Source organism: Macrobrachium nipponense, chromosome 23 (assembly GCF_015104395.2).
Source record: "Macrobrachium nipponense isolate FS-2020 chromosome 23, ASM1510439v2, whole genome shotgun sequence".
Taxonomy (NCBI): Eukaryota; Metazoa; Arthropoda; class Malacostraca; order Decapoda; family Palaemonidae; genus Macrobrachium; species Macrobrachium nipponense.
In genome coordinates, this window is record NC_061090.1 from 65,217,863 (window position 1) to 65,225,362 (window position 7,500).

Sequence of the window (7,500 nt, forward strand, 5' to 3'; positions counted from 1 at the left end):
ATTAAATGAACGCTTCCAATAAGCTGTAATGAGCCAGTTATAAAAGATTATACTTCCTATTTCCCCAATTCAATTACCTCATTAAATCATCATACCATAATGAAGGTGAACTTTGACCTACACGGTCAGTGAAATGCTTTTTGAAAGCAAGATTAAATATTCGTGAAATAAAAATTCAGATTTTCAGTATTACATAAAAGATGATTGCATTGTATAAACGAATTAGAATAATTCAGTTGTGATGTGAGATATTTCTGAATCAGTTACTAGAATATTTACGCGAAAACTCAAAGGTTAATAAATGAACTCATTCATTCTATGTCCTTCCCCCAACGCACAATTGCTTTGGACAACTTGACACTGATTGCAGCACCACGGAGGTACAGTGAATTAAAACCAAAGCATATTTTAACGTAGGTATAAAGGAAGACAAAGCATATTTTGACGTAAGTATAAAGGAAGACAAAGCATATTTTGACGTAAGTATAAAGGAAGACAAAGCATATTTTGACGTAAGTACAAAGGAAGACAAAGCATATTTTGACGCCAGTACAAAGGAAGACAATGCGTATTTCGACGCTAGTACAAAGGAAGACAAAGCGTATTTTGACGTTAGTACAAAGGAAGACAAAGCGTATTTCGACGCCAGTACAAGGAAGACAAAGCGTATTTCGATGCCAGTACAAAGGAAGACAAAGCGTATTTTGATGCCAGTACAAAGGAAGACAAAGCGTATTTCGACACCAGTACAAAGGAAGACAAAGCGTATTTTGACGTTAGTACAAAGGAAGACAAAGCGTATTTCGACGCCAGTACAAAGGAAGACAAACCGTATTTCGACGCCAGTACAAAGGAAGACAAAGCGTATTTTGACGTTAGTACAAAGGAAGACAAAGCGTATTTTGACGTTAGTACAAAGGAAGACAAAGCGTATTTTGACGCCAGTACAAAGGGAGACAAAGCGTATTTTGACGCCAGTACAAAGGAAGACAAAGCGTATTTTGACGCCAGTACAAAGGAAGACAAAGCGTATTTTGACGTTAGTACAAAGGAAGACAAAGCGTATTTCGACGCCAGTACAAAGGAAGACAAAGCGTATTTTGACGCTAGTACAAAGGAAGACAAAGCGTATTTCGACGCCAGTACAAAGGAAGACAAAGCGTATTTCGACGCTAGTACAAAGGAAGACAAAGCGTATTTTGACGCCAGTACAAAGGAAGACAAAGCGTATTTTGACGTTAGTACAAAGGAAGACAAAGCGTATTTCGACGCTAGTACAAAGGAAGACAAAGCGTATTTTGACGTTAGTACAAAGGAAGACAAAGCGTATTTCGACGCTAGTACAAAGGAAGACAAAGCGTATTTTGACGCTAGTACAAAGGAAGACAAAGCGTATTTTGACGTTAGTACAAAGGAAGACAAAGCGTATTTTGACGTTAGTACAAAGGAAGACAAAGCGTATTTTGACATTAGTACAAAGGAAGACAAAGCGTATTTTGACGCCAGTACAAAGGAAGACAAAGCGTATTTCGATGCCAGTACAAAGGAAGACAAAGCGTATTTTGACGCTAGTACAAAGGAAGACAAAGCGTATTTTGACGCCAGTACAAAGGAAGACAAAGCGTATTTCGACGCTAGTACAAAGGAAGACAAAGCGTATTTTGACGTTAGTACAAAGGAAGACAAAGCGTATTTTGACGTTAGTACAAAGGAAGACAAAGCGTATTTTGACGCCAGTACAAAGGAAGACAAAGCGTATTTCGATGCCAGTACAAAGGAAGACAAAGCGTATTTTGACGCTAGTACAAAGGAAGACAAAGCGTATTTCGATGCCAGTACAAAGGAAGACAAAGCGTGTTTCGACGCCAGTACAAAGGAAGACAAAGCATATTTTGACGTTAGTACACAGGAAGACAAAGCGTATTTTGACGCCAGTACAAAGGAAGACAAAGCGTATTTTGACGCCAGTACAAAGGAAGACAAAGCGTATTTTGACGCAAGTATAATGAAGACATATTTACTTGCAAGGACATTCATATTTTACTTCTTCCGCCCTGCTATCCACCCCCTCCTAACAATTGTTTCATAGTGCAACTGCGAGGTTTTCCTCCTGTTAGGCATTTCAGACCTTTCTACTCTCAATTACCGTTTCAGGACTGAATGACCTTTTAGGTCTCAGCGCCTGGCCTTTAGCCTAAATTCTACATTCCACTCCGTTCCATTTCAAGTGATAATATATCGATAAATATATCACTCTCGTTTTCGAATTCTTCAAATCATTCTACTTGCCAAACATTTCTTTCACTTTTAGTGGAATAGACAGGGTTTTACCGTAATAATAAACAATGACTTTAAATTGAACATATTCATTAACACAATATTCTGTAAGTGGTTCATATTCTCAAGAATAAGGGCATGTTGTTGGGATATTGGAGAGAGAGAGAGAGAGAGAGAGAGAGAGAGAGAGAGAGAGAGAGAGAGAGAGAGAGAGAGAGTTTAAATAAGTGAAAAGCGTTCAACCACCGTCCTCGCTCCCAAAATGCATCATACATTTATGATTTTTATTATTATTAATTAATTCATCTTCCTTCTCATTCCGCCCGTAGAGGAAATCTATGATAAATGAGCATTCCCCTTCCCCTTTAGTCCTTACAGGCGTGACGCCATTTTCAGTAACCGTAAATCAATCAATCTATTTCCCTAGCTTTACGACAACTTTATTCACAGAGAACGATTCCAGTAAACAAACACAGCAGTCGATTGAATCCCCCTAACTTGTGTTTCGTCCAACTATCACGGTAACAGAGTACTGCCTGACGAAAAAAAAAAGGTAATAAATAAATTGGGTAAGTGTAACTAGATTTTGCATTTACACATGAGTGACTAGTAATATGATTATTCGGCTGTGGTCGAATTGGTTGGGTTCGTTTCGAACTGGTTTAGTAAAAAGGAGGAAAGGTTCAACCGCGTTGGAGAATGAATGGCTGTATAAGTTGAGAATTATCTGGTTAGTTCAAGAGTCCAAATAATAGTACAATATAGTATAGTATATTTGTGTCATTATTTGGTACAAAATTCATGAAATTAATGCTTATATGGCGATAACGTAAGGCGAGTTTAATGATTGTATATAAGATATGCAGACTTTACAAGCTAAATCATAGACATAAATATAAATGGGTAAAGCCCAGTTTGATACAGGATTGTAATATTAAAAAGCGTATAAAATACAAAAAAGAAGACTCACTGTCCCCACTGCTCTTCGTAGTAGCCATGATTCCCATGACAAAAGTACTACAGAAGATGGATGTTGGTTACCAACTCAAGAAAAGAGGCAACAGAATTAACCATCTGATGTTCATGGACGACATCAAGCTGTATGGTAAGAGCATCAAGGATATAGATACCCTAATCCAGACTGTAAGGATTGTATCTGGGGACATCAGGATGGAGTTTGGAATAGAAAAATGTGCCTTAGTCAACATACAAAAGGGCAAAGTAACAAGGACTGAAGGGATAAAGCTACCAGATGGGAACAATATCAAACACATGGACGAGTCGGGATATAAATACCTGGGAATAATGGAAGGAGGGGATATAAAACATCAAGAGATGAAGGACACCATCGGGAAAGAATAAATGCAGAGATTCAAGGCGATACTCAAGTAAAAACTCAACGCCGGAAATATGATGAAAGCCATAAACACATGGGCAGTGCCAGTAATCAGATACAGCGCAGAAATAGTGGAATGACGAAGGCAGAACTTCGCAGCATAGACCAGAAAACGAGGAAACATACGACAATACACAAAGCACTACACCCAAGAGCAAATACGACCAGACTATACATAACACGAGAAGAAGGAGGGAGGGGACTGCTAAGCATAGAGGACTGCGTCAACATCGAAAACAGAGCACTGGGGCAATATATGAAGACCAGTGAAGACGAGTGGCTCAAGAGTGCATGGGAAGAAGGGCTGATAAAAGTAGACGAAGACCCAGAAATATACAGAGACAGGACAATGACAAGCAGAACAGGAATGGCATAACAAACCAATGCCCGGACAATACATGAGACAGACTAAAGAACTACCCAGCGATGACACGTGGCAATGGCTACTGAGGGGAGAGCTCAAGAAGGAAACTGAAGGAATGATAACAGAGGCACAAGATCAGGCCCTAAGGACCATATATGTCCAAAGAACGATAGATGGAAATAACATCTCTTCCATATGTAGGAAGTGCAATACGAAAAATGAAACCATAAACCACATAGCAAGCGAATGTCCGGCACTTGCACAGAACCAGTACAAAAAGAGGCATGATTCAGTAGCAAAAGCCCTCCACTGGAACCTGTTCAAGAAACACCAGCTACCTTGCAGTAATAAGTGGTACGAATACCAACCTGAGGGAGTGATAGAAAACGATCAGGCAAAGATCCTCTGGGACTATGGTATTGGAACAGATAGGGTGATACGTGCAAATAGACCAGACGTGACGTTGATTGACAAAATCAAGAAGAAAGTATCACTCATTGATGACGCAATACCATGAGACACCAGAGTTGACGAGAAAGAAAGGGAAAAAATGGATAAGTATCAAGACCTGAAAATAGAAATAAGAAGGATATGGGATGTACCAGTGGAAATTGTACCCATAATCATAGGAGCACTAGGCACGATCCCAAGATCCCTGAAAAGGAAACTGGAAAAACTAGAGGCTGAAGTAGCTCCAGGACTCATGCAGAAGAGTGTGATCCTAGAAACGGCGCACATAGTAAGAAAAGTGATGGACTCCTAAGGAGGCAGGATGCAACCCGGAACCCCACACCCTAAATACCACCCAGCCGAATTGGAGGACTGTGATAGAGCAAAAAAAAAAAAATAAATAAATAATAGTTTCACGAGTCTCAAAAAATGGAAAAGCAAATCCACAGTTTTGTAATTGCACATATATTTGAAGATGAAATATTAAAGATAACTTTTAAGAATCTGAGACTGAAAAAGAGGATGGAACAGATTCTCGAAAGCTATTCTTACAATTGTGTCTTCAAATATATGTACAATTACATAACTGGATTTGTTTCTCCAATATTATTATTATTATTATTATATCAACAGAATATGGTGTTAATCAGAAAGAAGTAACAGAAGTTAACATGAAATACAGAAAGAAGTCAGTTATTAGAAAATGAAAAAATTAACTAGTGAATGAATAAATAGATAAAAATGTAAGCAACATAAGAGAAGGATTGTTTTAAGGTTGTCAAGCATTACTTCTGCGCTTCAACTATAAAGGTTCCAAAAGCATAACGGTCAGTTTTACAGTGTGTATATATATTATATATATATATATATATATATATATATATATATATATATATATATATATATAAATATATATAAGTGTGTGTGTGTTTGTGGTTGATTTATTTTTTCAACAGGAAAGACACGGAAAGTCATAAGCTATGAAAAGTAAAACCAGTCCATTCTCCATTTTACGATTCAACTCATTAACAAAAAATATATCGTTTGATTACGAAGCGACTATTTCCGTGCTCCACGTTCTAATGCCTTTTCTCTGATGGAGTAAATACTTCGATTTTGATAAGTTACGCATCACTCTTCCTTATTATTGCTTTCCTAGTTCAGCAGATAACATACATTTTATGACACCGAGGAAATTCATCAGATGTTTAGATGTTACGACTATGAGTTAACTGAAAATTGTGTTGCACGTATAGGTTACAAATTATGGAATTATTAGAATTACTCTTTTCTGTTATCTGAATTATTTTTACTACTTAGCGGATAGGCCGAAGTATAAATATAACATCGCTTTTTTCTTCTTTTATTTAGCAGTGTCCAATATACATTTTTGTAAATTTTCCGAGTTATCTGCATCGAAGGTGATTTTCATCATTGAGTTTTTGTTTCAGCTCTGTATCAAGAGGCAGACTTAATACTTTGCATAAAAAAGAAGTCAATGATAAAATCACCGTCGATGAGATAACTCAAGATATTGGATATTTTTTTTTTATATCTATATAGTAGATTTTTAGCATTATGCCAAGCACTGGGGCAACTAAGGCCATTCAGCGCTGAAATGGAAATTGGCAGAATAAGGTTTGAAAGGTGTTATGGGAAGAAAACCTCGCTGTTGCACTATGAAACAATTGTTTAGAGAGGGTGGAAGAAAGAGAATATGAACGGAGGTACAGTAAAATGAATGAAAGTAGTTGTAGTTATGGACCGAAGAGACCCTGCAAAAACCTTAAGTAATGCCTACATTGCACCGAATACGGTGCACTGACGGCACTAACCCCCTACGGGTAAGAAATAGGAAAATAAAATCCATATTCAACACTCTAAACATCCGTTGAATCCCCTAAGCAATGACGATGTTGTCCGAAGTCGTTGCAACTAAACATTACTAAACTTTATACGGACTTTGGTATAAGGGTCAAACTTCCTATCCAAGGTCTTTTGATTATTCACGAGCATGTTATTTTCTGATATCGTATATTCTCTCTCTCTCTCTCTCTCTCTTTCTGAGCCAAAAGGGTGGAAACTTAAATCAGATGTCTATGTCTATCTCTCTAAAAGATGCATTCTTCTCTCTCTTATATCAGATTTATTCTCTCTCTCTCTCTCTCTCTCTCTCTCTCTCTCTCTCTCTCTCTCTCTCTCTCTCTGTAATAAAATTTCTAAAACCTTCATTCTCTACATACGACATGATGAAATAAAATTAAAAGAAATACATTCGCGATAATTTTTTTTTTTTTTTTTTTTTTACTTAGTAAAATCACCTTCAAGATCTTTGGTTAATCACGAGCATGTTATTCTCTGATATCGTATATTCTGTGTGTGTGTGTGTGTGTGTGTGTGTGTGTCTGTGTAGTAAGATTTCTAATACCTTCATTCTCTACATATGCATGGAAAACGACATAACGAAATAAAATAAAAGTAAATACATTCTCGGGAATATTTCTTTTTTTCCCACTTAGCAAAATCAGGAACATCTTCGTCTTGATAAAGCCATTAGGACGCAACATTCCACTAGGCCGAACCTCTTCATTGATCGGCGTAACCACTTTCACGAGCGCCCGAAATTTATGTCTCGCCCGGGGCGAATTTATTACGGCCCGTTGGAGAGGCAAAGGTTCGGAGGAAGAACCACCTGGTCGGCTGAGAGTCGAACGTAAGGTATTTTGGCAACCGAGTTTGGTTCGACAGCTAATATCTCTCTAAGATAGGCATAGGTCTAAAATGAAATTGTTCAAAGAGCCAACTGGTGGACTGAGAGTCGAACGTGAGGTCTCCTAGCAGCCGAGTTCGGTTTGACAACTAAATTGTCTCTAAGATAGGCATAGGTGACTCTAAAGAATTTTGTTCAAAGAGCCACCTGGTGGACTAAGAGTCGAACGTAAGGTCTTCTACAACCGATTTCGGTTCGACAACTAAACTGTCTCTAAGATAGGCATAGGTCTAAAGAAAATTC